This window comes from Schistocerca piceifrons, chromosome 1 (genome assembly GCF_021461385.2).
Source record: "Schistocerca piceifrons isolate TAMUIC-IGC-003096 chromosome 1, iqSchPice1.1, whole genome shotgun sequence".
NCBI classification, from domain to species: Eukaryota; Metazoa; Arthropoda; class Insecta; order Orthoptera; family Acrididae; genus Schistocerca; species Schistocerca piceifrons.
Genome location: NC_060138.1, coordinates 645,045,000 through 645,069,688, shown reverse-complemented (window position 1 = coordinate 645,069,688; position 24,689 = coordinate 645,045,000).

The window sequence follows — 24,689 nt, the reverse complement described above, 5'->3', positions numbered from 1 at the left end:
GCAAGAATCAGCTGAGAAAATTGTAAATAACCTCTTTCAGAAATATTTTAGGGGGTTCTCTGCAAATGTACTCTCACTAAATTTGGAGAAAACACAGTTTATACAATTCTGTACAGAAAATAGCATTACAAAATTGATAAATATAGACTATGAACAGAAGTCTGTTGCTAAGACATAATAATCAAAATTTTTGGGTGTGTGCATTGATGAGAAATTGAACTGGAAGAAATACATCGATCAGTTAGGTTCAGCTACTAATGATAATAGGGTTATTGCAAATTTTGGTGATAAACGTATCAGTAAATTAGCCTACTATGCCTATTTTCATTCACTGCTTTCATATGGCATCATATTTTGGGACAATTCGTCATTAAGAGAGAAAGTATTCATTGCACAAAAGCGTGTAATCAGAATAATAGCTGGAGCCCACCCAAGATCATCTTGCAGACATTTATTTAAGGGACTCGGGACATTCACAGTACCATCACAATCCATATATTCACTTATGAAATTTGTCATTAATAACCCATCACAATTCAAAAATAACAGCGAAGTGCATAGCTACAACACTGGAAGAAAGAATGATCTTCACTATTCTGAATTAAATCTCACTTTGGCACAGAAAGTGGTGAATTATGCTGCTACAAAAATCTTTGGTCATTTGCCTAATAGTATTAAAAGTCTGACAGATAGCCAACCGCCATTTAAAATCTAATTAAAAGAATTTCTGAATGACAACTCCTTCTACTGAATAGATGAAGTCTTAGATATGAAGTAGTAATGGTGAAAAAAAAGAAAAGAAAAAACAAAAATATAACTAATTATTTTGTGTAAAGAAAACTAATGTCAAAGTAACATGTTCCTCATCATAATGAAATGTTGTATTCATGATCTATGAAACAAGAATTTATGTATTATGTATGTATATATGTATGAGGCGTGCTACTAAGATTAACAGACGCCTACTTCACTACTCCAAATAATGTTTTGATAGTATTTCTAGGAATATGCCCACTGCACTTGGAAATTAGGAAAAGGTTACTGGTTAAAGAAAGGTAATCGAATGGATGTACGAAGACTGCTTGGAACTGAGACCAATACGAAAAAGGCACTAACAGATCACATATTACGATTGTTGCAAAATGAATGGGACACTTCAGGCGCAGACAGGAGTTTCTCCCTAACATCAGGAAGTGATTAAAAATGAGATTTCTTATCGTATCGAGTGGACTGATGCGCTACCTTACTGCCATGACCATTATGCCACGTATCTACACAAAATCAGAAGAGAAATGAATGATAGCTGCGCCTGTGGCAGTTGGGCACACCAAAAGACACATTGTGGAATTGCACACTCTATGAAGATGCAGTGGTTAATGGACGTCAGGTATGAAACGTATTGGATTCCAAAGCAGGACTAAGGAATGAGTCGGCCTGGCCCATCTTGGATGATACTGCAGCCACTGTATCCAGAAAGGCCAAGGAAGACTTCATAAGGCAATTAACGATAAGTCATCATCTGTCATGTAGGTTAGATAACATACTCTGCAGAAGGTGAGAAGATAACTGATGTCAGCGACCACTGAGTGAAGTACTGTCGCAAGAATCTACATTACGTTTGTGCACGTGATCATAGAAGTGCGGACTTTAGAAAACAACAGTGATAGGTGGAATTACTTGCAATAGTGGAAACATTGCTGACATGCCATGTGGCACCCAAGGAAGCCAGCACGCTATGGCTGTTGACTGAGGTAGTATGAGAGTGGATCCAGTAACAGAGACAACCAGAATGAGATTTCCACTCTGCAGCTGAGTTCACACTGATATGAAACTTCCTGGCAGATTAAAACTGTGTGCCAGACCGAGACTCGAACTCGGGACCTTTGCCTTTCGCAGGCAAGTGCTCTACCAACTGAGCTACCCAAGAACGACTCACGACCCGTCCTCACAGCTTTACTTCCACCAGTACCTCGTCTCCTACCTTCCAAACTTCACAGAAGCACTCCTGGAAAAAAGGATATTGCGGAGACATGGCTTGCCACAGTCTGGGGGATGTTTCCAGATTGAGATTTCCACTCGGCAGCGGACTGCGTACTGGTAGAGCACTTGCCCACGAAAGGCAAAGGTCCCGAGCTCGAGTCTCGATCTGGTACACATTTTTAATCTGCCAGGAAGATTCTTAACCATCTACATGTTAGATGCACAAAAATAAATGAACAAACAGAGACCAGTTCTGTACGTTTGTAGTAGCTTAGTAGCAGGTTAATTGGCTAAGGGTTTATTGTAGTATTGCATTAGTAATAATTATATATATCTTACTCACAGCACCCCTCAAAGTGCACAAGGTCTTTCTACGTTTTTTTATTTGTTTATTCTTCATAATTACAGTCTGTTATCTGAAAAGCTAAAATTGGCCAAATAAATCACATTTCCTTGGATACTACTGAATTATATATATAATTTATATGTAATTCAGTAGTATCCAAGGAAGTGTGATTTATTTGGACAATTTTAGCTTTTCAGATAATAGACTGTAACTATGAAGAATAAACAAATAAAAAAACCTAGAGAGATCTTGTGCACTTTGATGGGTGCTGTGAGTAAGATTGGTTTGTAACAGTCTTCTCTCACAGCAGTTAAGGAGTCTTCTCTCACAGCAGTTAAGGACAAAGCTCGCACTGGTCCTTCACGAGCCATGGAATGTAGCAGTTGTAGTACCCTCCCACTTCTGATCAGTTGCAGATAAAATCGGTGACCACAATGCAGGTAGGCTTGGTGAAGGACAGTGTGGAGAGATCTTTCAATCTCCTACTTTATCCTATGAATGCGAGAATACTCTGTAACTCCCATCCACACACGGAAAGATGGTGAGCCATAATCATAAGCCTGCACTATAATCGTTGTGCTAGAAATATGTAGATTAGCCTAAATGCATCTGTAAAAGATGCAGTCTGATATACTTTGGTGTATATGGCTGAATGTAAGTACTGCACAATCCTCTATCAATATTTGCATTCTAATATATTGGTACTTGCAAAGAAATGGAGGGGTAGTTTAATGAGATACAGAAATTGCAAAGCATTCTGCTGTGTCATTGGCTGGTGTTGAAATTGTGGAATAAAATTAAAACTGCTAAAACTGATCATGGTATCAAGTGTTGTGCTTATTGCAGTACATTGTCGCATATCGATAGTGTCTTTTCCATCCCATCTGTCCACTGGTATGCTGCTGATTACCACAGAATGATTGACTGACACCACTTGTTTGAGATGGTCAGAGCCTTGGCAGAACACTGGATTTCTGCTACGTGTCACTGTGAAACATGGGACTAACTGTAGGGATGATCACATTCAGATAGCTGTTTGAAGACATTCATTAATGTTAGATAACAATCCTATTTCCATATACTGCTATGCCCACCAAATTTTTCTCACCAATAAGATAACAGTACCTCTTTTTATTTCTACTACCCATCAACCCCGGAACAGTGAGCATGTTCATGGCTGAAAAATAAGGAAGCAATGCTCTTCGAAAGGGAAATTCTAAAGATTGATACCCCATCACTGTGGAAAATAAGATTAAATGTACTGATAGCTATTTGGAAACGTTCCACAATGTTGCAAACTCTTCCAGTTTCCGAACGTTGAGATGTCTTCCACATTTTTGTTGATACAAACATCGCCTGTGTTTTATTTCTGGCAGCCTGTATGTTGTGGGAGCAGCATAGTTTACACAATCTGATGTCCAGATTTCTGTGAGAGCCAATGGATCAAAACATGTTAATGTCTGTTGAGCATCTGACATAGACGCCGAAGTCATGGTAGAAAAACAAAATGTATGGTGGCATACAAAGCTGTAGTCATATACTGTTTGGATGTGTTACTGCTTATGAAAGAACAACACAGGAATCCTCTCTTGTGATTGATAGTCTAAGATATATGGTCTTGCTCCAGTACATGCGACGAAATTTGACATGGGTCTCTGCAAGTGACTTCGATCACTGGCCATCTGCTCCACTAGACCAGTACATCTATAAGTATTAGGGCTGAGGTCAACACCCAGACTGTATCTGTTTTTCAATGTATCAGAAGAGAGAGAAGCGGTAAAATGTTATAGGAGGTTCTAGTACAAGGTGGGGTATTGATAACTTAAAGTTTGCATGCAGATAGTTCATATTTTTTTAACTAATCTGGGTGTTACAAAATAACAATGAGGAGTGCTCTCAAACATACTAAATGATTGTATGGATGTAGATCTGTATCGGTATTTCATATATCTGAAATGAATGTAATGCCCTCATGCACGACATTTCGTAATTTGAACACATGGAATGCCCTCAAACTACAACGAATTTGCTCATAAAACTAACAGGAATTGACTTTATCTCTTTCTGTTTTTATTATTATTATCATGATTGTGTGGTTAAAAATATATATTACCACATGTCCTATGTTATTTCATACTTCATAATGCCTTCTGGGTTACTCCAGGTTCGGTGTTACTTCATACCTCACAACTTCTAATCATAAAACAACCATCTGAATATTTTACCTAGGATGGACATGTATAGGAGAAGTGAGGTAAGTTAATACATGTGTCAGGTATAGTGTTACATAGATCCAACCTCTGCAGTTTGCTCATATGTAATCGGCAGTAGTGTTGTAAGTGACATCATTGAATGTCACACAGTAATGGGAGGCGTGGGGAGAGAAAGAGATGGGAACTGTATGCTGTAGTTGAACATAAAGAAATACACCGTATCGATTTTGCTCATCAAACTAAAAGAAAATGGACTGCACCTATTTTCGTGGGCACAAGACTGGTATTTGTTGTTGATGCTATTGTGTGTATGTGTTTTGTTTTAATTGATGTTTACTTGTAAGAGGTGATTGACAGTAAATACATCTGTTACAGTGAATTGTTTATGTCAGAACACCATGCACATGTGGGCAGTGCTGATGGGGGCGTGGAGGCATGTTCTATAGGTGGTAGCAGCGGCACTTTTAGACACAACATAGTCGGTGTAGCCGTAGTTTATCTCACTTAGATCAATGGCCTGCAGGATCGTGGCCTATTGTGTTTTTGGATCTTTTGTTGGCATCGGTTTCACTGACTGCCTCCTGGACCGCCTGAATCAGACAGTATATCACTGCCACCAGATGTATCTCTTTGTGGAGTATCGGCAACAGGACAGAAGAAATAAAAACGTTAAGTTTTACCGATTGTTCTCATGGGAGAAAGTAAACGCTACATGTGTGCAAATGCAAAAGCAAATGAACTTCACGGTCAGTGTAAGAGGCTGAAAAGTTTATTCGAACGCTGGCGATCAAGTTCCTTCTAAACAGTTTGTACTATGGGACCTTCGCCCAACTTTAGTCAGTTCGCTGCTTTACGACTATAGTGAAGTGAACTTATCCCGCTGCTGCGATCGCAGGTTCGAATCCTGCCTCGGGCATGCATGTGTGTGATGTCCGTAGGTTAGTTAGGTTAAGTAGTTCTAAGTCTAAGAGACTGATGACCTCAGATGTTGAGTCCCATAGTGCTCAGAGCCATTTCAACCATTTGAACTTATCCCATGCTTTCATCAAGTCCTACACGATCCTCCTACTCACTCATGGCAGACATTTATAAACTGTGTACAGATTATATTTAAACTCACAACGATGCATATTGCATCAATAAATCGTTTAATCTCTTTTAAATTTAAAATGAACTGGTGTTGCATTTATACAGCTCGCTGGACAAAGAAAATCCAGTAGCGTTCTCTTGCAAGCTGTGTATGAAAGTGACACAAATAGAACCAGAAAAATAATGCATTGACAAAACGAATGTATAACAGAAGCAAATACTCCTCACCAGTACACTCAAAATCAATGTAAACTTTTCGCAAGGGGCTACGTTTACTGTCGCGTAACCACCTGTGCAAGTAGTATTTTATTTTCAGGGTTCGAGTGACAGCTATGTGTGTGGGGCTTTAATAATAATCGTAGATTACATTCCGAAAACAGATTGTTGGAATATTTAGAACATATTAAGTACCTTCTTCAAGGAGCCGATAGCGCAAATTTTTAAGCATTTGCGTTACAGGTGGTGCTGTTCAAAAGTCCCATGACCTTCTGTGTTACCCTTGTATCACTCGATCCCTGTAGTCGAACTTGATACGTCGGCCAACCCCCCCCCCCCCTCCTCCCCTCAAACTATAATATTCCAGTACAGGGCTTGCAGAACTCCATAAATAATTTGATTTTTGTGCAAACTGCTGTTTTACCGTACCTTGCTAGTGAAACGAATTAATGAATTGATTTTGCCTGCAACTGGCCCTATGTTATCAACTGCGAATGCCCACCACTCATTTTTACGTCCAGGTATTTGTATGACTTATGGTCTACTGGGTGACGTGCAGTACTTTGCGAAATGGAGCAGTACACGTTTGGGGAGCTACAAGGCGTGTGTCTCATTTATGGGACAACCGATGGCAGCTCAATTCCTGTACCGCGCTCAGCATCCAAACAGATGTCAACTACAGCCCTGAACCTGACTGTTACAAACAGTTCCCCGACAACTCGGGGAGACAGACGCCTTACGTCTGGCGCATCAGGAGGACCGCCCGATGAGTTCCCGATCAGTCGATATAGAAGAGGACAACCTTGAACATGTGGAAGAACGGCCAGTCGACAAGCATGCATACCACCTCTTATACCTTAGATATGTGTCAAGGTAGTATATGGCGTGTCTTGCCTCGCAACAGTTGCATCTGTGTCACCAACAGCGAGTTTAGGGTTTGAGCTGGGCGATTTCTGGTAAAGAGCTCGGTTTTGTGAATAGATTGTTCAGGATTATGAGAATGAAACCAATTTTTTGAACGGCATGTTGTTCACAAGTGAGGTACAGTTCACTGTAGATGGCTTCTTTGTCTTAACAGCCACATCTGGGCACTGCACAATCTTCACGACCCATCGAACATCACCACCGACAGCGATTTGCAGTGAATGTATGGGCCAGTATTATCGCTGATCACGTGACAGGGACCATACGTCCTGCCAACGCGTTTGAACAGAGTGAGATACAAGACCTTCACCGAACAAGTTCTTGCGGAACTGCTACAGAATGTACCACCTAACAGGCATCATCAGACTGATGCAGTTAGACGGAGTACTTGCACACTTTTCTGTGCAAGTACGTGACATGCTCAGTGTCATACATGCCAGGCGTTGGACCGAAAGGGGAGGCGCAGTTTAATGGATATCTCGTTCCTCTGATCTGACGTCTCCCACTTTTTTTGTATTGGGGGGGGGGCGACGTATCGTAAGTATCTAATAAAGAACCCTTCTCGCACGATTACCTGGAGCATCCGATGAGGTTAGTGAGATGCCTGGTGTTCTTGGTAGAGTGGGCCAGAACTTTCTAAGAAGATGTTGTGCTCTGCCTGTATTGAATATGGTGTTCGTCATTTTTAACATCTTATGTAGAGTATAACACTTTTGAGCAAGCAGTACATTATCTTTGCTGATCTAAGGAGTGTATGCATTGATTATTCTTGTTGTTTCTGACATTGATTATCCTTGTTGTTTCTGACATTCCGAAGCTTTCACTGGCTCAGAATTACATGCAAGACGGAGAGTTCATAGTCTAGTGTTGCTGTATTCGAGTACTCAACTAGCTCCTTCAGTATGTGCGCAACCTTCTCAATCATGTGTTATTGTTTGTGGCAGCTTCTGTACATTTATTATCGTGATATATAATAAAGAACACATTTTATTTTCTGCTATTAAATTATTAACAATGTATGAATCATTAATAGAAAATATAGGAAAAAGGTCTATAAGTAGGTGTTGAGGACACATTCCTTTCCAAGAATAGTGTTCTTATTATAATTTTTCTTTCCATTTCCTTACTTTGAGTGCAGCAAACGCATTGATAAAGTCATTGAAGTTAAATTTAGCAGCTGTGTCATATTCCACGACAAGGTACTGAATTTGGCAATCTGATTCGCCTACACCAGGGGCGGGCAGGAATTCTGCACGTGTTCGGTGCACATGCACGTGTGCAGTTAACAGGTGTTCTGCGTGCACACAGGGGCAAGCTGGCCACCCGCTTCTCACCCCTCCCTACCATACCGCCTCTCCGCTTCTTCCCCTGTAATGCGTTTTGTTTCCTGGCCTGCTTTATTAAATGAAGGAATAAGGTTAGTAGGAGGGCTTGAAAGTAATCATGGTTTGAAAGAGTACCTATTACCTACGATACGTTTTATTTAATTATCACATGTGGAGTTTACAATACGTTTAATGTCTGGAACAAAATTTCTACGTACAGACAAACGCAAACAGTTACGTAAATTTTCATTACTGATGTTTGCTCTTAACCGAGACTTATTAATTTTCATAACAGAAAAAAATCTCTCACAAAAGTATGTCGAGTCCAACATTGACTATCTTCATGGCTTCACGATGGAGACGAGGAACTCTTACTGTGGAAAGTCGTGATAAAAACCTATTACACGTCTTGCCAAAAGGAACTTATCTCTCAGACGAGAATTACACTGTAGATCTATTAATTCCATTTGCAAACTGAGATGAATATCATCTACAGAAACCAGATTCTCTCGAGAACTATTCAAAACCTTGGGATAAGTAAGATACATCCCCAAATCGCTTGAGAACTTCCTCTTTTACTGCACTAAGAACGGCAACATACTGAAATTTATTACAATGGCGTTGAATATTAAACTTCCGCTCACCAATGAGAATACTGTCACATATTACACATTTCCAATTTTTATGTTTTTCCACAGAGAACAAATGATTCTCCCATTCCTTTTTAAAAGATAGCAAATCTCCAATTCTCCGTTTCCTTGATTCACTCTGCATTTTCCGGTTTTTGAAATACAACGTTCACTACGTAGTGGTCGCTTCGCTTCAACGTCCGCAGCCTAGCCTGGTACTACACTGTCGCAACCTGCAGGCTGTCGGCACTGTCCCGTTCGGCGATTGCACGCGAGCAGCACACGTGCAGCGCTGCGTGCTCATGAGCCGCGTGCAACGTTTGCCCGCCCCTGGCCTACACTGACCATGAGTACATTTTTTATAATCTTTAACTTGCTGAAAGTGCTTTATATTGTCATACTTCAATGTTTGCATAAGCATCTCGTAACCTATACACCTAAAACAAAAAACTCAAAATATCCAAATGGCAATCAGAGCTAACGCTCTTCATCTGCTCTTTCTACTTGAATTTGAAAGCAGCTATTTCGTGAACTAGCTCTGTTGTATCAATGTTTCTGTTATAATTGACACCAAAATCTACTGTATATATCTCAAAATAAGATATAGAGCTCTCATTGAACACTTTCCTAATAGGAAATTAAAGTGAGATGAAATTGTATGTTGCGTGTAAGATCCGTTTCCCTTTTCACTTCGTATTCTAACACATATTTTGAAGCAATCTAGCTTAATAAGTTTCACTCCAGTCCTCAGCTGGCTGAAATCGGAAAAAATAGGAAGCGTTCCGTTAAGTAGTACATTATTTGCTTCAACAGCCGTTGGCTAACCCTTGACATCCTACAGTACTGTAGCGAAATACCAGCAAAAACTCCAGTGTTGAAATGAAATAGCTGTGTAGGCAGCATCTGTATGAATTACACGCACTGCCGGCGCATAACCGATGTGATGCATGTTCGGCCCTGCATTCCAACCCCACACTCCCACCATTACTGCCATTCATCAACGGGAAATGTTACAAACAGCAAACGGGTCCATCGCTCAGTAGTGTTCCGTATTAAGGAGGAGTGTCGTCGAAGTTTTCTTGCAGTATTTATAGAATTAATAAAGTAGATTGTTTACTAAAAATGCACTGTAAGTTGTTAAGTATGGGAGAGAAGCTAGAAATCAAGCGGTTAGGTGTGTATCAGTCAACAACAGTTTTAGCTCAAGATGCCGGAAATATATCCGTTAAAATGGCGTTTGTATCTAATACTAGTTGCAAACAGCCCACTTCTGCTACTCAAAAATTCAAGATGGCAGAGATCAGTCTCTCTCACTCTCTCTCTGTCTCTCCCTCTCTCTCAGACACACAAACACACCAAAATTAACAACTCCTCTCTCAATTGCACACCTGCTTACCATATGCCTTTTTCTCTTCGTGCACACACACACACACACACACACACACACACACACACACACACACACACACACACATCCCCCCAATACTACCGTTCCAAACGTTCACATAACTTAACTTTGTCATTAAACAAAGCCATCAACATGTTACACTCAGATATCTAATTCATAATCAGTATGTGCTAGACAAGAATAAAAGTGTTAAACATAATTTCCGTGCCGTGAAATAGTGAAGAAACGTCTTCATGAACTCTAGTTTATACACTTTGTAAATAGCACATGTTAATTCTGTGATGATGAATACACATTACTTTCGTAATACAGAATATGATGTAAATCGGTATATATATTTATTGTCATCAGCTAAATTTGAACATAGCTGTGTTGACCAAATATAATTTTTGCTCCAAATCAAAATATTTTAACATTTTCTTTTGTTACTCACTTTGGTTTGTTTACATTTCGACCAGGACGCGGAATTTTTCGCCTGTGGCAAAGTTTTTGTAGTGCTTTGTAATCAAAATAACTGAAAAAAATGAACAATTCCTTCAAAAAGTATTTGTTCTCCAGGCTGCAAATACATGTAAATAATGCCTTCAGTGGTCCGTCTCCGTAGCTCAGTGATTAGCTTGGGTGACTGCTATGTGGGAGCCCTGGCTTCGATTCCTGGTACAGCCTGGGATTTTTTTCCTTGATCACAGGACTGGTACGTGGTACACTCTGCTACGTGAGGCCAACTGAGCAGCTACACGACCGATTAGTAGCGGCTGCAAGGTCAAGAAACCCTTTGGCCAGAGGATGACATGCGGTCGGTCGGGTCCTATTGGTCGGTCTAGGACCTGAACGCGAAACTTCAGTCTTTAAGCCTTCGTTGGACCTTATGTAAATAACTGATGATACCTCCCCACATTCAGTATCGTACTTGTTCTGTTTCTTCTGTCTTGTCACAGCTACACAACTTTCCCACAATGCTAAAAACAATCACTAAAAATAGGTGTATCGTTTGCTGACGAGTCGCTAGGCGACTTGAAATAGATCGTGATAAAATATAAGTTCAACCGTAACAAAAATGCGACTAGTTGCAGCTACTTTTGAAAACCTTTATTCATTATAGCTGCAATGTTCCACATTCATAATGAGTAGAAGATTTAACTGACGAAACATTTAACAGAAGAATCGAGTGTAAAATCTCCAACAAACCAGTAAGAACAAGAAAGAAGTTTCGCAGTGGTCTTAAATAGACTTAATATGTCATTTTATTACCTTTTGTTTTCAACGCAGTTGATGTTGACAAGAACTTCATCTAATCTGTACAGTGTACGTAACTTAACAAGAACAGATGTTGAATTACCTTCACAGTCGTGTCAGTGTATAGTCACAGGGTAATATAACTGGCCAGCGATGGTAGCAGAAAAATTAAAACATTATCTGGCATAACTCGAAGCAACACCCAATACATCTCGCAAGAACCTGCTCCATAAAATACAACACCTGTGCTTCAGCGCACGAAAAAAGTATTCTTCAGTCACTACGTATCCACCCGTGAATGTAAGTGCAGATAAAATTAGACAAACAACATTTCACACACCAGTACAGTCAGTTATTCTCCCCACGCTGCATCTGTGCATGAAAGAGGAACAGGTGCTAATGTTAACGAAAATAATCGTCTGCCACGCCCTTTATAGTATTGATGATTTAGATATATCCATAGGAAGCGAAATAGTATGAAATATTAATTTCCTGAAATAACCCGACCATTTTTCACGCACAAGAATGAGTAAAAACTCATGTAAGACAAGAATTTAAATCATTAAGAACGTACATTGCATTACCAGTTTATAGTTTTACATGGATGTTAATTTTTAGATACGTGCTTGAAATTGTCTGGATATTATCGTTTGTATTGTAGTACACTCCTGGAAATGGAAAAAAGAACACATTGACACCGGTGTGTCAGACCCACCATACTTGCTCCGGACACTGCGAGAGGGCTGTACAAGCAATGATCACACGCACGGCACAGCGGACACACCAGGAACCGCGGTGTTGGCCGTCGAATGGCGCTAGCTGCGCAGCATTTGTGCACCGCCGCCGTCAGTGTCAGCCAGTTTGCCGTGGCATACGGAGCTCCATCGCAGTCTTTAACACTGGTAGCATGCCGCGACAGCGTGGACGTGACCCGTATGTGCAGTTGACGGACTTTGAGCGAGGGCGTATAGTGGGCATGCGAGAGGCCGGGTGGACGTACCGCCGAATTGCTCAACACGTGGGGCGTGAGGTCTCCACAGTACATCGATGTTGTCGCCAGTGGTCGGCGGAAGGTGCACGTGCCCGTCGACCTGGGACCGGACCGCAGCGACGCACGGATGCACGCCAAGACCGTAGGATCCTACGCAGTGCCGTAGGGGACCGCACCGCCACTTCCCAGCAAATTAGGGACACTGTTGCTCCTGGGGTATCGGCGAGGACCATTCGCAACCGTCTCCATGAAGCTGCGCTACGGTCCCGCACACCGTTAGGCCGTCTTCCGCTCACGCCCCAACATCGTGCAGCCCGCCTCCAGTGGTGTCGCGACAGGCGTGAATGGAGGGACGAATGGAGACGTGTCGTCTTCAGCGATGAGAGTCGCTTCTGCCTTGGTGCCAATGATGGTCGTATGCGTGTTTGGCGCCGTGCAGGTGAGCGCCACAATCAGGACTGCATACGACCGAAGCACACAGGGCCAACACCCGGCATCATGGTGTGGGGAGCGATCTCCTACACTGGCCGTACACCACTGGTGATCGTCGAGGGGACACTGAATAGTGCACGGTACATCCAAACCGTCATCGAAGCCATCGTTCTACCATTCCTAGACCGGCAAGGGAACTTGCTGTTCCAACAGGACAATGCACGTCCGCATGTATCCCGTGCCACCCAACGTGCTCTAGAAGGTGTACGTCAACTACCCTGGCCAGCAAGATCTCCGGATCTGTCCCCCATTGAGCATGTTTGGGACTGGATGAAGCGTCGTCTCACGCGGTCTGCACGTCCAGCACGAACGCTGGTCCAACTGAGGCGCCAGGTGGAAATGGCATGGCAAGCCGTTCCACAGGACTACATCCAGCATCTCTACGATCGTCTCCATGGGAGAATAGCAGCCTGCATTGCTGCGAAACGTGGATATACACTGCACTGTTGCCGACATTGTGCATGCCCTGTTGCCTGTGTCTATGTGCCTGTGGTTCTGTCAGTGTGATCATGTGATGTATCTGACCCCAGGAATGTGTCAATAAAGTTTCCCCTTCCTGGGACAATGAATTCACGGTGTTCTTATTTCAATTTCCAGGAGTGTATATTATTAAACGTATTTCACTCTTGCGACATTGTGCTACTTTGTAGATAAATTGCTTTTTAACGTATTTATTCTGAATTAAGATGGTAATCTTACCATTCGAGGGTTCAGGAAAAGAATTAACTAAATCTATTTTCCATTTTTTGAGTCAGTTGGGAGGGTTGTGTATTGTTTGAGGGAAGAGGTCAAACAGCGGGGTCATCGGTCTCACCAGATTAGGGAAGGACGGGGAAGGAAGTCGGCTCTGCACTTTCAAAGGAACCATCCCGGCATTTTCCTGAAGCGATTTAGGGAAATCACGGAAAACCTAAATCAGGATGGCCGGCCGCGGAATTGAACCGTCGTCCTCCCGAATGCGAGTCCAGTGTCACGCTAACCACTGCACCAACCCGCTCGGTCCATTTTTTTTCTTTTTTTGAGTTTTCACCAGTATATAAAAGTATGGAGCACACCCAATATTTGCTACTGTAGTTAGCTGGCAAAAACAAGCTTAGTCGTACTGTAAATGATGTTAAAAAAACTGCAGTACAAGGAAAGAACGAGCTCAGACCACATGACACAGAGAAATCCATTATGTGCTGATGTTTACAAATGATATAGGTTGCAGCCCTGATAAACAGTTGTTGTCAAACATTGTTGTAATTATGTGCATTGTTGGTACATTAAGCTATTCTGTGCATGTCTTTGTATAGTGTATGCAATTTTGCGAAAATACATATGTGAAACGTGAGTTATTAAGTGATGCCTATAGTGAAAGTCTGAAAGGAGGTCAACAGCTAACGAATAAAAGAAAAAAGCATGGGCGCTTATATGAGGAAGGAAAAAGATTAATTTAATGTCTCATGAGATAGGAGAAAACTGCCATTGTAGGCTACAGTGCTTTGACAATGTGGCTGAAGAAACAAGACAAAGTATTTTAAAGAACTCAACTTGATGGAACCTGTAGATCTGCTGAATGCTTATCTACTCGTATGTGGTCTCAGTACTGTACTTCCAATACAGCGTATAAGACCTAGGAAAGACGAATGTGAAGCAAGATTTAACAGTGCATCCTACAAGTATAGAGTTCAAGGACAAATAGGGGATGAGATTAAAGAAGTTGTAGTCTGTTGGTAGGCATTTATGGCAGTGCACGCAATTTCAGAAAGTAAGGTTCAATACTTAGTGTCCACTCTTCGAACTGCTGTGAATCCCCCTGTTGATAAGAGAGTAAAATACGGGATCAGGCCCTGGAAATCAAGTGTTGAAACAGATAATACCATTAAGCAGCATATGCCTGCTTTCCAAGTACAAATAGCTATTATGTGTTAAAAGGTAAAAGTAAAGTATACCTTCGTGAGGAACTAGGTATAAGTAAAATGACTAATTTATTCAAAGAGGCTTACCCGACAGTTAAGTCATCTTATGAAACATGTGGACACATATTTAATACGAACTACAATATTTCCTTTCGATATCCCTGCACAGATACATCTAGTACCTATGATGAATATAAAGCCAAAGTGAAACGCCTGGAACTGGAAAAACGGAAGTGCACTGAAGTAGTAGAAGTAAAACATATTGAGACTCAGTTGAAGAATCTGAAAACTTTATATGATTATCACAAATTGCAAGCCAACAAGTTTTATGACAGGAAGAAAGAAGCTAAGAAGGAAAGTCGAAAGACCATGGAAAAGGAACCCTTGTGTATGGATTATGAAAATAATCTGCCTCTGCCTAACATTATAACTAACGCTGTGTATTATAGACGGCAATTACCTATGCAATCTTTCAGCATACACTGTTTAACAAATGCAGAGAGTATATTTTTTCTGTGCCCAGAACGTGTTGCAAAAAAAAAGGTAGTGATGAAGTCTGCTCAATGATTCATACATTTTGTTACAATGACCTTGGTATGGCAGTGAAATATCTAGACATATTTTGTGATTCGTGTTGTGTACAAAATAAGAAAAGCACACTTATTCGATTTTAGCGCAATTTAGTTACAGTAGAGAAAATACGAGGGTCATTCCAAAAGAAATGCACACTATTTTTTTAAAATCCGTTTTTTATTCTACATGTTTGAAGGTTTTACAGTGTGTAGATACATCCTTTAGGAACAATGTTTTCATTTCGCCACATAATTTCCACCCCTTTCAACTGCCTTACGCCATCTTGGAACCAGCGCCTGTATAACTGCACGGTAAAATTCTGAACCAACCAGTTTGAGCCACTGTTTGGCAGCGTCATCATCTTCAAACCTTGTTCCACGAAGAGAGTCTTTCAGTTTCCCAAAGAGATGATAGTCACATGGAGCTAGGTCAGGACTGTAAGGCGGGTGTTTCAGCGTTGTCCAACCGAGTTTTGTGATCGTTTCCGTGGTTTTTGACTGACATGTGGCCGTGCATTGTCGTGCAACAGCAAAATATCCTGCTTTTGCCGACGTGGTCGAACACGACTCAGTCGAGCTTGAAGTTTCTTCAATGTGGTCACATATGCATAAAAATTTATGGTGGTTCCACTTGACATGAGGTCCACAAGCAAGAGTCGTTCGGAATCGAAAAACACCGTAGCCATAACTTTTCCAGCAGAAGGTGTGGTTTTGAATTTTTTGTTTTCTGGGGTGAATTTGCATGATGCCACTCCATTGATTGCCTCTTCGTCTCTGGTGAAAAATGATGGAGCCATGTTTCATCACCTGTCACAATTCTTTCAAGAAGTTCATCTCCACCATTCTAGTACTGTTCCAAAAGTTCACTGCATACCGTTTTTCTTGTTTCTTTGTGAGCCACTGTCAACTTCCTGGGAACCCACCTGGCACAAACCTTTTTTAACGCCAACACTTTCAGTATTCTGCAAACACTTCCTTCCCCTGTTCCAACGTAGCGTGACAATTCGTTCACTGTGATGCGTCTGTCAGCAATCACCAATTCGTTAACTTTCTGCACATTGTCTGGAGTGTGCAGTAGGAGGCCTGCCGCTGCGAGGACAACACTCAGTATTGCCGTGCCCGCTTTCATCACGTGGCGACTTGCTTCTCTGATGCTGTTAAACGAGTATTTCACTGGACTGATAAGGTGACGTCGTTCTATTCATGTTCTTCACTGCCCATGTACCTTCTGTCTCCTGTACTGCAAGTGTACCTCACCTGAGACAAACTAATAGCGAGTGCTGAGTTATGAAAATGTTAGTAATCCATGTGTGGTCGAACCCACGCAATTTGTTGCACCATTTTGATGGTACTCTTGTTGCTTGGTGTCTAGCAGTGACGGAAGTCTACCTTACCATCCCAGCCGTGGGGATTATTGCGTATAATGTTTTAAAACTGAGTGTTTAGTTTGTTCCAGAAAATCTGGTGGGTCTTGAATTGTATCATGTGCCAAGGTACGCTAACTCCTTGAGATACTTGTGCGGAGGTTTGAATGTCGACATCCACCAAGGTGTCGATTATTGTAAGGATAAAATATCATTTAGTGCTTTTTTTCCAGGGGCATCACGTGTGGAAGTGAGCTCAATCGGTTACTTAAAATATCTCAACACTGAGTTTGTTTAGTTGGTACTTATAAGCTAAATTTAGCAGCCCCAATTTGTTTTAACTCTTGCGATACTTGTGCTACGCCTTTTTATTTTAAATTGTCTTCAGTGAGTGATTTTGGTTTTGTTAACATAGCACTGTTGGAGACATTTGAGTGTGCCGTGTTGTTGTTGCGTCAGCACGCGCGATTTGTTGGACTATAATTGTGTTGTTCTACAACTGTGGCTAGATGGTGGGTCTGGGCTACACCTTCGGGTTCGCGTTTGTTCTTGAGTCCGACGGAACTGAACGTTCCGTTAAGACCCGTGTGTACCCAATAACAGGCCTCTGAATTAACCGTTTGAGGGGAAGGAGCATCCGGGCAGTGAAGTAGGACGCATCTATTGTACTCCGCTCCCTCGGTCGGGCCTATATATCGGGTCCGAACGGCACAACGAGGTGTGGCCCGTGTTGACCGCTTCGCAGGACGTTCATGTCCGCACTTGCCAGATGCCGTCAGGTGGGAACTGTTTGTAAGAGAAGTGTCTCATACAGATTATCGCCTGTCTAGTTGAGTCCGTATGTAAGGTTACTCTTTCTTTTAAATGAATATATTTGGACAAGGTTTTCAGACTCTCTGTAAGTGTACTTACGATAGCCATTTGGGCATGCAGTGTTTTCTATTTTCTATAAAAAGGTATTACCTTTCTCATTTGAGAAGTTTACATTTGCTAGTAACTAAAGCAAACTGATGGGCTTTACGTATAAATGTTTTCTGAACGGGAGTTTATTATTAATGTTATTTCTTCACTATTAATTAATACAAAATGCAGTTATTCGTAGTTCATGTGTAAAGTTGCGTTTTTGTAAGGCACTGTCTTTCTCATTTGAAGAATTGTTATATTGGCTTGGATACTGAAAGCAAACTTGTGGGCTTCATGTACATATGTCCTCACTTGACGTTTATGACGATTGTTACTTCTATTCATTGACTTTTATCAATATTATGAACAATAAAAGGTGAATGCTCCCCTGCCCTAAGGTCCAGTTCTTCCGCTTAGCCCCTTGGGCGCTTTGTGATACACCGAGGTAATACCGGTTTCAGATAGGATCGTGGGCTTGTAAAACTTTGTGCAGGAGTCTGACAACTTTGAAAAGTTCTGACAGCTGGTTTCGTGAGCAGCTACAGGTTTTGGACTTGCGAATAGTTCGGAAGCTAGCCTGGCGAACAATAACTGTTGAGCAGAATCGCATTTGGAATTGTGAAATTTTAAGCAGTATTGTGGACTCTTTCTGAATAGAATCGCAGTGGGACTTAGAAAATTTTACGACAGTTAGCTTTGTGAATGTTAACTTTAAATAGAATTGAGTTCAGACTCTTTAGCCTTAAAAAATTTAACTTTGAAAGGTAACATTTTTGTAGTAACGAGTGACTCTACCTTTATTGTGTTGCTTCCATCATATTAATGGTTAATAAACATTTTTATTTTTTAAACGTTAACCAGCTGATATTTAGAAATTGTCGACAGTGAAAAACTACTAGATATTGACACAGTCATTTTCTTCTGCTTGGGCCCCACAGCGTCAGTAAATTTGAAGAACAACACATTTTCATCGGACTATGTATGTTATTTCTTTCTTTTTTTTTTTTAATTTCACACTACCAGTGTCCGATGTGTCTAGAAACTTAGCAATATACCGTAGCAAAATACTGATAAACACAAATCATGTAACTAAGTGTATGTACCATTACACAAAGATAATATTTATACCTAGTAACATAATTATGTGGCTACATCATCGACATTAATTTAAAAATCGCGCGTCAGGCATCACCCTGCAAAGCACAGTTCTCAAACGTCCTCAGCTACAGTATGAGGGTGCATGGTATGAAAGAACTTGTGATAACGAAAGAATTACCAGGTTATTTAAACGTCACATCCAACCAGAAATACTAAGAATACAAACCTTGCAATATTTCCTACGAAACAAGCTGTATACATTCACTCAACAAACTGTCACATGTGCAGTTTACATAGGAAATTTTGAACTGTCAGTCAGAGAAGAAGATCCTTGTATTTTCTATTGAGTCGTGGGCTCTTGTTTCTGGGATTTGCTTGTTTTACAAACTGACTTGGTAGGCAGTGCAATATTGCGTGAAGGAAATCACAGAAGGCAGCGAAGGTTGATGAGAATCCATCAGATGACGGTGGCTTCCAGCGTGCCCTGTAGATGACCAGTGCATTCAGAATATTGTGGATCAGCAAGCGGTTGGCAGCAGCATGGCGGTGAACGGCTGGTGCTCTATGTAAGCAGCCTGTCTCATTCTGCCACCAGGGAGCCGTGTGCTGCAGCGGTATAGTGTTGCGAGTCGCTGAGTAAGTTAAGTGAAGGAGCGATAAACAAACCGTTAATTTTCAGTTCTTCTGTCAAACAGCGATGGAGCAAGAAATTCAGAAATTACCTAGTGATTGCGAGTCAGTTGCTAGTGTGAGCAAGTCTGTGAGTCCACAGAGGTATGACAAAGTAGGTCGATTTACAATGAACTTTATGTTTTGTCCAGTGCTGAACCAACTAAATGTTACTATAGAGAATCTCAAAGACGATCTAAAATGATTTAGATAGCAATAAGACCGGTAATTTAAGCATAGAGTTTGGTGAGGTAGAGCCGAAGTTATCAAGTATACAAGGAGTTGAAGCTCTCTTAAAAGGAGAAATTGATTAAGGTAAGCGAAAGTGTGATGCTAGGAACGCGGAGACAAGCAGCCTCTAGTTGAAAGGAGGAAAAGAAACGTGGTTTGTATGATTAAACCAGATCACTTTTGAGAGGTGAAAACGGAAGCACAGCTGACAGCCTGAGGGAGAGAAGTCAATATAAGGAAAGATGAGATTACTAAAATAAGTCATAGGTTAAGTAATTTAGAACTGGATACTTTTGCTGCAAATGCGGGATGGCCTGTCACTGCTAAAAGTTTTTTTTGGAAATGGCAAAAATCGTGCAGCAGAGTTTTTGGCTCTTGTAAGGCTTACTTTATACTTAACATGAATGATGAAACAAGAACCAATGTTGTCCAAAGATTACTGAAGATATCAGCACAGACTTTGGCTAACCAAAATTCTGATCAATGGAACAATTAGGATATATTTGAGCAGATTTTTGAATAGCCACTGGGAGTCAAGCCTAACAGATAAGGCTTCAAAATGAATTATTAGATGCACTTGTGTACAGGATAGGAAGATATTGAATCATCACACTCTGCCATGAGAAGTTAAGAAAGTTGGTACGTCTTGATGGGCTAACTGATGCCATGACACAGGTATCAAGGTTAAATAGACGGATTACTAAGTCATTACCGTGGGAGTAAGTACACTAACGTAAGGAATCACTTGAAAAGTTTAAGGATTTTCTTCAGAAAATGGATCAGGCAGTGTGTCCCAGACTTAAATGGGTAAATAATGAAAATGACAGCCAGAGAAACCAGCTTCATAACCGACGTGGTAGGAAATGTGTTAAGAATAATTACAGTAATAATATTAATAATAATAATAATAAACACAATCATACACAACAAAATAAATGAAAACACAACTATGGAAGAGTTACAACTACTAGTTTATATAGGAGTACTCACTACACTAAATATACACACTAGGCAGAGATCAGAACCAACCAACACACAGAAGAAACCCACAAAACCAGCATCACAACACAGGCTACAGATCAGAATAGAAAAACTGAGAAAAGACATTGGACAGCTAACACAATTTATAAGAAATGAAATGTCAGAAAAAAAAACGAAAAAGGTTAGGTAAAATCTCACAACAAGAAGCGATAGAACAATTAGATGAAAAGAAGCAGAAATTACAAGCATTGGCCAAACGACTTAGAAGATACAAAAAAAGTGAAAATAGAAGGAAACAAAACCAAACATTCAACACAAACCAAAAGAAATTTTACCAGACTATAGATAACACACACATTAAAATAGACAATCCACCAAACATAACAGACATGGAACACTTCTGGAGCAACATATGGTCAAACCCGGTACAACATAACAGGCATGCACGGTGGATACAAGCAGAAACAGACACATACAAGATGAAACCACAAATGCCCGAAGTGATAATTTTGCAACATGAAGTCATCCAAGCAATTAATTCTACTTACAATTGGAAAGCCCCTGGAAAAGATAAAATAGCAAATTTCTGGCTAAAGAAGTTCACCTCAACACATTCACATCTAACTAAATTATTTAACAGTTACATTGCAGACCCATACACATTCCCTGATACACTTACACATGGAATAACTTATCTGAAACCTATAGATCAAGCACACACAGCAAACCCAGCTAAATATCACCCCATAACATGCCTAACAACAATATACAAAATATTAACTTCAGTCATTACACAGAAATTAATGACACATACAACACAGAACAAAATTATAAATAAAGAACAAAAAGAATGTTGTAAAGGAGCACGAGGATGTAAAGAGCAACTGATAATAGATGCAGAGGTGACATATCAAGCTAAAACTAAACAAAGGTCGCTACACTACGCATACATTGATTACCAAAAAGCTTTTGATAGTGTACCCCACTCATGGTTACTACAAATATTGGAAATATACAAAGTAGATCCTAAATTGATACAGTTCCTAAACATAGTAATGAAAAATTAGAAAACCACACTTAATATCCAAACAAATTCAAATAATATCACATCACAGCCAATACAGATAAAGCGTGGAATATACCAAGGAGACTCATTAAGTCCATTCTGGTTCTGCCTTGCTCTGAACCCACTATCCAACATGCTAAATAATACAAATTATGGATACAATATTACTAGAACATACCCGCACAAAATCACACATTTGCTATACATGGATGATCTAAAACTACTGGCAGCAACAAATCAACAACTCAACCAATTACTAAAGATAACAGAAGCACTCAGCAATGATATAAATGTGGCTTTTGGAACAGACAAATGTAAGAAAAATAGCATAGTCAAAGGAAAACACACTAAACAAGAAGATTACATACTGGATAACCACAGCGACTGCATAGAAGCGATGGAAAAAACACATGCCTATAAATATCTAGGATACAGACAAAAAATAGGAATAGATAATACAAGTATTAAAGAAGAACCAAAAGAAAACTATAGACAAAGATTAACAAAAATACTGAAAACAGAATTGACAGCAAGAAACAAAAGCTATAAATACTTATGCTATACCAATATTGACCTACTCATTTGGAGTAGTGAAATGGAGTAACACAGACCTAGAAGCACTCAATACACTTACACGATCACAATGCCACAAATATAGAATACATCACATACATTCAGCAACAAAAAGATTCACATTAAGCAGAAAGGAAGGAGGAAGGGGATTTATCGACATAAGAAACCTACATTATGGACAGGTAGACAATTTAAGAAAATTCTTTCTAGAACGAGCAGAAACTACCAAAATACACAAAGCAATCACTCATATAAATGCATCGGCTACACTACTGCAATTTCATAACCACTTCTACAACCCTTTAGATCACATAACATCAACAGGTACGAAGAAAGTAAATTCGAAAAAGAAAACACTACATGGCAAGCACCCGTATCATCTAACACAGCCACACATAGATCAAGACGCATCCAACACATGGCTAAGAAAAACCAATATATACAGTGAGACGGAAGGATTCATGATTGCAATACAGGATCAAACAATAAACACCAGGTATTACAGCAAGCATATTATTAAAGATCCCAATACAACAACAGATAAATGGAGACTTTGCAAGCAACAAATAGAAACAGTAGATCACATCACAAGCGGATATACAATACTAGCAAATACAGAATACCCCAGAAGACATGACAATGTAGCAAAAATAATACATCAACAGCTTGCCTTACAACATAAACTTATAAAACAACACGTTCCCACATACAAGTATGCACCACAAAATGTACTGGAGAATGATGAATACAAATTATACTGGAACAGAACCATTATAAGAGATAAATCAACACCACATAACAAACCTGACATCATACCCACCAATAAAAAGAAGAAATTAACACAACTAATCGAAATATCCATTCCCAATACAACAAATATACAAAAGAAAACAGGAGAAAAAATTGAAAAATACATCCAACTGGCTGAGGAAGTCAAGGACATGTGACATCAGGATAAAGTTGACATTATACCAATTATACTATCAACTACAGGAGTCATACCACACAATATCCACCAGTACATCAAGGCAATACAGCTACATCCAAACTTATATATACAACTACAGAAATCCGTAATTATTGATACATGTTCGAATACCCAAAAGTTCCTAAATGCAATATAACATATACCATACAGTTAAAAGGAAGTCACGCTTGATCAAGGTCCGCATCACTTTCCATTTTTGACCAGACATAACGTCTGAGAAAAGAAAGAAATAATAATAATAGCAACAAAAACAGAACCAGGGTTCTCTATGGGACTTGGATGAACAACCGGGAAATATTTAACTAGAGAAATAGGAATCACAGAGGTTACCGCGAACAAAACAGTAATAGCAATGAGTACAGTCAGCTTCCAAACAATAAACCACAAATCTGTGAAATAAATAGATTGTATAGTAGCACCGATAGGGAATTGTTCCTGGTCCGAGGTGGAACAAGAATCATTACTTGAGCAGAACCAAGAGAAAAGTAGGAAGTCCAGAACAGTAGAAACTCAACGTGGAAAATTTGATGTTGAGTTTCTGTGTCAGGCTGAAGACTGGCAGCTTTCATATCATGTGAAAACTCAAAGTCTGAGTCAGCTTTGATACCAGGTGCTTATAACGCTTCGCCTATGTCGACTGTTAGTCGCTAATTTGACTTTCATTATAAATTATAATGATAGGAGAATATAAATATACAAATCAAAAAAAGGTTTGCATTACCTCGGTTCCGAGAGTTCCGGCACCTGTACAGAAAATTGGAATAGAGATCAACATAAACATCATTTGCGCCCTTTTTATTGATTATAAAAACCACACATTGCATGTTGTACCACCATACAGCGAGACCTTCAAAGATGGTGGTCCAGATTGCTGTACTCGCCGGTACCTCTAATACCCAGCACCACATCCTCTTGCATTGATGCATGCCTGTATTCGTCGTGGCATAGTATCCACAGGTTCATCAAGGCACTGTTGGTCCAGATTAACCCACTCCTCAACGGCGATTCGGTGTAGATCCCTCAGAGTGGTTGGTGGGTCACGTCGTCCATAAACAGCCCTTTTCAATATATCCCAGGCATGTTCGATAGGGTTCATATCTGGAGAACAAGCTGGCCACTCTAGTCGAGCGATTTCGTTATCCTGAAAGAATTCATTTACAAGATGTGCACGATGGGGGCCCGAATTGTGGTCCATGAAGACGAATGCCTCGTCGATATACACTCCTGGAAATTGAAATAAGAACACCGTGAATTCATTGTCCCAGGAAGGGGAAACTTTATTGACACATTCCGGGGGTCAGATACATCACATGATCACACTGACAGAACCACAGGCACATAGACACAGGCAACAGAGCATGCACAATGTCAGCACTAGTACAGTGTATATCCACCTTTCGCAGCAATGCAGGCTGCTATTCTCCCATGGAGACGATCATAGAGATGCTGGATGTAGTCCTGTGGAACGGCTTGCCATGCCATTTCCACCTGGCA